The following is a 6,948-nucleotide window of genomic DNA, read 5'->3' as shown; positions in this document are numbered from 1 at the left end:
GGGGACAAATCTCGTTTTTGGGGGGACAAATCCCCATTGGAGGGGACAAATCCCCATTGGGGGGGGACAAATTCTCGTCGTGGGGGGACAAATCCCCATTGGGGGGGGACAAATCTCCATTGGGGGGGACAAATTCCCTTTGGAGGGGGACAAATCCCAATTAGGGGGGACAAATCCCCATTTTTGGGGGGGGACAAGCCATCCTCGGAGATAAATCACCCTCGGGGGGGGTCACAAGATGCCCTTGGGCGGGGACAAATCACCTTCAGAGCCACTTTTGAAGGGGGGAAAAGCCCCATTTCTGGCAGGGCAGCGTGTCCCCATCCCTGTCCCCATCCCTGTCCCCATCCCTGTCCCCGTCCCCATCCCTGTCCCCATCCCTGTCCCTGTGGGGCTCCGGGCCAGCCCCGGGTGTGACGATTGCCGGGCACAGCCGCCCTAATGAGGACGGGAATGGGCTGTGACAGGCGCGGGGAGGGGACAGGGGACACGCAGGGGACACCGGGGGGGACTCACCCGCCGAGCAGGCTCTGCTGGGAGGCGAACGGGGGAATTTCGGCGGCTGGAAAAAAAGGAAAAAGGAATTTAAAAAGGGCGGCGAGGAGCTGGGAATGGGGAGCAGGGAGGGGGGGGCCATAATTAATTAATTAATTCATTAACTATCTAATTAACTGCGGTGGCAGCGCCATCGATTTTGGGTCGTTACCGGAGAGGTCGGAGCAGGGACAGAGCCCGGGGGGACACGGGGGTCCCTCCTGGGGAAGGGACAGACTGACAGACTCACCCTCCTCGCCGGGGACGCTGGCGATGACACCGAGGGACGCGGATTTGAAACGGGACCAGCCCCGGGAGCGCGGCCCGGCCCGGGGCGCCGGGAGCCTCCTCGCGTCCTCCTGCGGGCAGGGACAGGGACAGTGGTGGCACTGCCACCCTCCCGCCCCACCATCGGTGCCCAAAAGGAACCTGCTGCCAGCGGGCAGGGGGGGAAGGAGCGTCCTGCGCGCTCTGGGTGGTGGCAAAGCCACCCAGGATGGTGGCAAAGGCACGAGGACAGTGACAAAGCCACCAGGATTGTGGCAGAGCCACTCAAAATAGAGGCAAAGTCTCTCAGGACAATGGCAAAGTCACTCTGGGCAATGGCAAAGGCCTAAGGACAATGACAAAGCCACCAGGGCTGTGGCAAAGCCACTCAAGGTGGTGACAAAGTGTCTCAGGACAATGGCAAAGTCACTCTGGGCAATGGCAAACCTGCAGGACAATGGCAAAGCCACCAGGATTGTGGCAAAGCCACTCAAGATGGTGACAAAGTCCCCCAGGACAATGGCAAAGTCACTCTGGGCAATGGCAAAGGCACCAGGATTGTGGCAGAGCCACTCAAGATGGTGACAAAGTGTCTCAGGACAATGGCAAAGCCACCTGGGATGATGGCAAAGCCACCCAAAGTGACGACAGGCTCACCCCAAATGATGCCAAAGCCACTCGGGACGATGACAAAACCACTTGGGGTGATGCCAAAGCCACCAGGACGATGCCAAAGTCACTCAAGGTTGTCACAGAGCGTCTCAGGACAATGGCAAAGTCACTCTGGGCAATGGCAAAGGCACAAGGACAATGACAAAGCCACCAGGACTGTGGCAAAGCTACTCAAGGTGGTGACAAAGTCTTGGAGGATGATGGCAAAGCCACCCAAAGTGACGACAGGCTCGCCCCAAATGGTGACAAAGCCACCAGGACGATGACAAAACCACTTGGGGTGACAACAAAGCCACCAGGACGATGCCAAAGCCCCCCAGGATGGGCAGCAAAGCCCCCCAGGACGTGACCTTCCCTCAGTGCTCCCCTCCCCAGCGTCCCCTGTCCCCTCCCCTGGCTCAGGTGGGCTCTGGGTGACCCCGGGGGGACAGGAGGGACCCACCTGCGCCCGCCTGACGTCGGCCTCGTCCTCCTCGTCCTGCGAGAGCAGCGAGTCCAGCTCGTCACTGCTGTGCACCAGGGGGGCTCGCCGGGGGTCCCGGGGGCGCCGGCAGAGCCCCCCCAGCTGCTCCGCGCTGGAGCCGAGCTCGGGGCTCCTGCTGGGGGGGGGGGGACACGGGGAAAGTCACCCCCAAAGCGGGGGGGACATCCCCAAAGCGGGTGCCCGAGGGTGAGCAGGGAATTTGGGGCGTCCCCATGCAGGCAGGGATGTGCGGAGGGTCCCAATGCCCAGATTTGGGGGGCTCAGGGATGCAGGAAGATCCCCGACCCCGCTGGATTTGGGGGGCTCAGGGTTGGGGGTGTCCTCACCCAGGCAAGGATGGATCCCAGTCCCCAGATTTGGGGGGCTCCGAGATGCAGGAAGACCCCTGACCCCGCTGGATTTGGGGGGTTCGGGGATGCAGGAACACCCCTGACCCCGCTGGATTTGGGGGGTTCGGGGATGCAGGAACACCCCTGACCCCGCTGGATTTGGGGGTGTCCCCACCCAGGCAGGGATGGATCCCAATCCCCGGGTTTGGGGGGCTCGGAGGACCCCCCCGGCCCCTCTGGATTTGGGGGGGACGCTGGCCCGGGGGTCCCCCCTACCTGAGCTGCCCGTAGCCCGGGATGCCCCGCGGCTCCTTGCCCGGTTCCCAGCTGTGCCTCCGGAAAGGGTCCAGGGAGCTCCGCAGCGCCCCGGATCTCCGCAGGGACACGCCGGGGATTCGCCCTTCCTCCTCCTCCTCCTCCTCCTCCTCCTCATCCCAGGCCGTGCCGGGCTCCAGGACGGACACGCAGCGGCGCCTCGGGGGCGGGAGCCCCGCGGGGACCCCCCCGCAGGGCTCTGGGGCGACCTGGGGGGGCTCCAGGATTTTGGGAGGTTCCAGGATTTTGGGAGGTTCCAGGATTTTTGGGGGCTCCCGGTGCCGCTCAGGGCCGGAGGGCGTGCAGGGGTCGGGGGGGGTCCAGCCCAGCCCTGAGGAGATTTTGGGGGGGTCTCAGCCGGAGCAGGGGGGGCGGGAAAGTCAAAATCCACCCCCCCTGCCCAAGCTTGAGCTCTGGTGGTTATTCATTAAACCGGGAGGAATTCGGCCGGGAGGAGCGGGCGGGGAAGGGGAACGGTAATGGGAGAGGAACTGGGAAAATGGGAAATAATGGGAATGGGAGTGGGAGAGGAGCTGGGAAAATGGGAAATTATGGGAATGGGAGAGGAGCTGGGAAAATGGGATTGGGAATGGGAATGGGAGAGGAACTGGGAAAATGGGAAATAATGGGAATGGGAATGGGAGAGGAGCTGGGAAAATGGGAAATTATGGGAATGGGAGAGGAACTGGGAAAATGGGATTGGGAATGGGAAATGGGAATGGGGACAGGAATGGGAAAATGGGAAAAAATGGGAAAATGGGATTGGGAATGGGAGCAACAGGGAATGGAAATGAAATGGGACTGGGATTGGGAATGGGAAATGGGAATGGGAACTGGAATGAGATTGGGAATGGGAGTGGGATTGGGAATGGAATGGGAAAGGGAGTGGGAATGGGAATGAATGGGAAGATGGGAATGGGAGAGGAAATGGGGAAATGGGAATGGGAATTGTGGGAATGGGAAATGGGAAAGGGAATGGGTTTGGGAATGGGAGTGGGATTGGGAGGGGAAGGAATTCCTTTTCCAGGGGGAAAAGGATTGGGAATGGGAATGGGAGAGGGAATGGGAAATGGGATTGGGACCCCCCGCCCAGGGGGACCCTGCAAGGATGCAGCTCATCCGAGCCCCCAAATTCCAGCCCCGAGGGGAGGGATAAACCCCCCCAGAGTGGGGAGAGGCACCAGGGGGCTTTAGAGGGACTGGGGGATGTGGGATGGAATCTTGGATAGGACCTGGGGTGGATTTGGGATGGGGCTGGGAGAGGTTGTGGGATGGGAACACGGCGAGGTTTGGGATTGGGTCTGGGATGGGATCTGAGCAGGTTTTGGGCTGGGATCTAAGATGGGATCTAGGGGATTTCAGCCTGGCCATGGCCCCCTAAAAGGCCCCATGAGACCGGGAAACCCCTGGGAATCCCGACCCCCCTCCCAAAATCCTGACATCCTCCCAGAACCCCGACACCTCCTGAGCATCCCGAGCCAGCTGCTCCTGCTGGGATCCCCTCCTGCATCCTGGGCTGCTCCTGCTGGGATCCCCTCGATCCCTGTGCCCCAGCCCAGTCCCACAATCCCCAAATCCCGACACCATTCCCGACATCCTGCCCTGGCCAGACTCACCCCACAGGGGACAGGGAGAGGACTGGGATGAGCTGGGATGAGCTGGGATGAGCTCAGCCGTTTTTCCTGTTTTTACATTCCCAGCCCGGTCAGCTGATTTAAAGAAAAAAAAAACAAAAAACAACAAAAAAACCCCGTTTTCCTTTGTGGATCTGCCCTTGGATCTGCCGGGGAGCGGCCACAAACGTGGGATAATAAATATGGAATAATAAAAAAATGAGGAGAGGAGCGTGGCCATCGGGGGAAAACCACAGGCACGGCTCTTCCCAAGAACCCACGAGGCTCCCCCCACGCAGATTTTGGGGTTCCCGGGCTCATCCAGGTGCAGAAAAGCAACCGGGATGAGCGGGAGCTTCCCAGAGCCTGGTGGGAACGTCAGGATGCAAATCCAAACTTCGGAGCAGGGAAAGGGAAATCCTGCAGCAGCTCCCCCCAAATCCCAATTCTGGGGCCAGTCCTGCCCCCAAAATCCCGATCCTGGGGGCAGCCCCCTCCCCAGATCCCAACCCTGCAGCAGCTCCCCCCAAATCCCGATCCTGGGGGAAGCTCCAGCCCCAAATCCCAGTCCTGGGGACATTTCCCCCCCCCAAATCCCAATCCTGCAGGAGCTCCCCCTAAATCCCAATTCTGGGAAAGTCCCCCACAGATCCTGATCCTGGGGACAGCCCCCTCCCCAAATCCCAGTCCTTGGGACAGCTCCCCCCAAATCCCGGTCCTGGGGACATCTTCACCCCTAAATCCCGGTCCTGGGGACATCTTCACCCCTAAATCCCAATCCTGGGGAGATCCCCCCCAAATCCCGGTCCTGGGGACATCTTCCCCTCCAAAATCCCAATCCTGGGGACAGCTCTGCCCCCAAATCCCAATCTGCAGCAGCTCCCCCCAAATCCCAATCCTGGGGGCAGCTCCAGCCCCAGATCGCGATCCTGGGGACATTTTCCCTCCCAAATCCCGGTCCTGGGGGCAGCCCCGAAATGCTGGTGGTGGAGCGGCGGGTTTGGATCCCGAACGGGACGCGGGAACAGCGGGATAACGGCGGATCGGGAATTTCGGGAGCTGCTCCGAGCTGGGAACGGCCAAACTGCTGCCCGGGACGGGGCGGGGTGGGCCGGGATTCCCGCTGGGAATTCCGGGGTTCCCGGAGGGCTTTGGAGCCGGGGGTGACAGAGTGGGGGGGGGGGGTGTTCCGGTGTTTTCCCGGGATCGCCCCCGGTACCGGTGGGGAACGATCGGCGGGGGATCCCCATCCCGGCGGTGTCGGAGGGAGCCGGGACCGCCTTGGGGGGACCACGGGGGTGTCCCGGGTGGGGGCCCTGGGGTGGGGTCAGGGGGGCTCAGGGGGGACTTTGGGGGTGTCCTGGTGTCCCCAGGTCACCCCGGCTCACCCCGGCTCACCCCGGACGCACCTGCGGGGGACGGGAGCGGGGGGCGAGCTCCGTGCGAGGCGGAAATTCCCAATTCCCGAGGGGTCCCGGCCCCGCGCCCCCTCCCCCTCGTCTCCCGCACTCCAACCCAACCAGGAACCATTGGCCGAGCGGATCCTTTTCCCTGTTAACCCTTTTCCCGCAGATCCGGGGCTGCCGCTCCCGTTCCCCAAATCCGGGACCGCTCCCCGTTCCCCCCTCCCCCACGGCCCTCGGCACCCCCCGATTCCTTTTCCCAGCGATTTCCAGGGATCGGGAACGGCCCCCGCGTCCCCCTCGGGGTGAAACTCTCCCTTCCCCACTCCCCGAGATCCTTCCCATGGGATTTATGCGTAATTCAGCTGGGAACCCCCAAAGCGCCGCAGGGCAGGGCGGGGCTGACTCCGTGCCTCAGTTTCCCTGCCCCAAAGGCAGGAATTCCTTCTCTCCCGCACGGAATATTCCCATTTTTTTTTTTCCCGCAGCCGGCAGAACCCCACATCCCACGGGGCTGAACCCCGACTCCACGGGGCTGCCCCCACATCCCCACCTTGTCCCGGTTCCAGACGGGTCACACACCTTGGTCAGTCCCAGCACAGCCGGATCCAGGCGGGATTTCATCTCCTGCGAAAAACCAGCGCGGAACGGCTCAATCCCGGCTGCATCGGCTCCATCCCGCTCCGGAGGCACCTGCGGGCCCCCAGCACCTCCGGGTTGGGGTGGGGGGGAAGCGATTCCCACCTCCCGGGAATATCTGGGAGCGTGGACAAAGCTCCGGGAGCGCCCAAAGCCCCCGCAGAGCCTCGGCCGGGGTGTCCCGCCGGCAGAAATCCCAGGAAAATCCCGAATTCCGCCCCCTCCGGAGCCAAACGGCCTCGGGTTCCGTCTCCCTCCGGGTATTCCCGGGGATTTGTCCCGCCGGGAACGTGTTTGTTTAAACAAACGGGTGGAACGGGGACCTTTGTGCGGGATTCGGGAGGTGCCAGGAAGGTGACAACTCCCGGGACCCGAGCCCTGCCCGCTCCCGAAGCTTTTCCAGGGGATTTCGTCGGGAATTCTCCTTTCCAGGGCAGGGAACGAGCCTTTCCCCCAGGTTTTTTTGGGGTTAAATTTTGGCCTCGCAGTTTCCTGGTTCTGCGGGTCCGCCCCGCGGTGCTTGTGTGCATAAACCTTTGGAATTAGGGTGGAATTTGGGAAGTTGGGGCTTAAATTCCTGGATGGAGGCGGAAATGGGGTCTTTGGGTCCTTGCTAAGCCAAGCTGTGATTCCGTAGAGGGACAAAAACCCCAGAGATATTCCAGGTGGAATCTTTCTCTGAAGTATTTCCA

Source organism: Molothrus ater, chromosome 29 (genome assembly GCF_012460135.2).
Source record: "Molothrus ater isolate BHLD 08-10-18 breed brown headed cowbird chromosome 29, BPBGC_Mater_1.1, whole genome shotgun sequence".
Lineage (NCBI taxonomy): Eukaryota > Metazoa > Chordata > Aves > Passeriformes > Icteridae > Molothrus > Molothrus ater.
This window is presented reverse-complemented; position numbering follows the sequence as displayed.